This window comes from Triticum dicoccoides, chromosome 7A, assembly GCF_002162155.2.
Source record: "Triticum dicoccoides isolate Atlit2015 ecotype Zavitan chromosome 7A, WEW_v2.0, whole genome shotgun sequence".
In the NCBI taxonomy this organism is placed as follows: domain Eukaryota; kingdom Viridiplantae; phylum Streptophyta; class Magnoliopsida; order Poales; family Poaceae; genus Triticum; species Triticum dicoccoides.
Window position 1 is genome coordinate 526017603 of NC_041392.1, and position 1458 is coordinate 526019060.

The window sequence follows — 1458 nt, forward strand, 5'->3', positions numbered from 1 at the left end:
CGGCCGCAACAGGCTGGGTGGTCGATGCGGTAGGGGTAGCAGTAGCAGCAGCGCTAGGATGGGAAGTCCGTGCCCGACGTGGGACGTGAGGGTGGAACGGTGTGGGGTGGTATTCATCTACCGGCGGGGGATGGTCATCGCCGTGGTGTGGCGCAAAGGGAAAGGTGTGCTCATCAAACACCACATGCCGAGAGATGATCACCCAGCCAGTGTCACGGTTGAGACAGAGGTATCATTTGTGGTCCAGCGAGTATCCAAGAAAAACACATGGATGGGATCACGGAGCAAGTTTGTGAGCACTGGTGGCGGTGAGGTTGGGGTAGCATAGACAGCCGAACACGCATAGGGTGGAGTACTCAAGTTGGACGCCGTAGAGTAGATAGAAGGGTGTTTGGCTATGGCGAGCACTATAAAGGCGGCGATTGAGTAGGAAGGTGGCTATGATAAGGGCTTCGACCCAGAATGTGTACGGCATGGATGCATGAGTGAGAAGAGAGCATGTAATGTTGTTTAGGGTGCGGAGTATGCTCTTGGCCCGGCCGTTTTGAGGTGAGGTAGGGGCAGGACATACGCAGTTGGATGCCCTCCGAGGCGAAGAAGGCACCAGCGGGGTCATTGTCGAATTCATGACCATTATCACTCTGGATGGTGAGCGGGTTGAGGTTGAACCGGCAGCGGATGAATGCATGAAAGTGTTTAATAGTGGCAAGCACTTCAGATTTGTGTCATAGAGGAAATGTCCACGCTAAGTGACTGTAATCATTTAAAAGCACAAGGTAGTATTGACATCTCGATACACTGATTACATGAGAGGTCCATACATCACAATGCACAAGTTGAAAAGGGAAATATGACACATGATCCGAGCTACTGAAAGGAAACCTAACATGATTTCCTAGTTGACACGCTTGGCAGAAAGGTGACAGAGTATCATGAGCGGCGATGGAGGATGAACGGAGCACGCTAGAGAAGGTGTCGTGGCCGGGGTGCCCAAGGCGTCGATGCCAGGTGTCTGTGGTGACCGCAGCAAGCGCATGGTGAGGGGGTGGCACAGACATGGGGTAGAGTTCATCGTCGGCAGAGTTACATTGGAGGATCACCTGCTTCGTCCTTTGATCCTTGACAAAGAAACCAAAATCATCAAACTCTACATTAACAGGATTATCACGAGCTAGTTTCTTTATGGAGATGAGATTTTTGATGAGGTATGGAGAGACTAGAACGTTGGTCAGAGAAAGGGGAGTGGTGGCAGTGGGAATGTGGGCGCGGCCAGAGTGTGTCACTGCAAGCGAGGTACCATCACCAACAAGAATGTTGGATGAGTTGTATGGTTGACAGTGTTTGAGATATGCCCTAGATGTTGGAGAACACAGTAATTTCAAAAATTTCCTACGCACATGCAAGATCCATCTAGGTGATGCATAGCAACAAGAGGGAAGAGTGTTGTCCACGTACCCT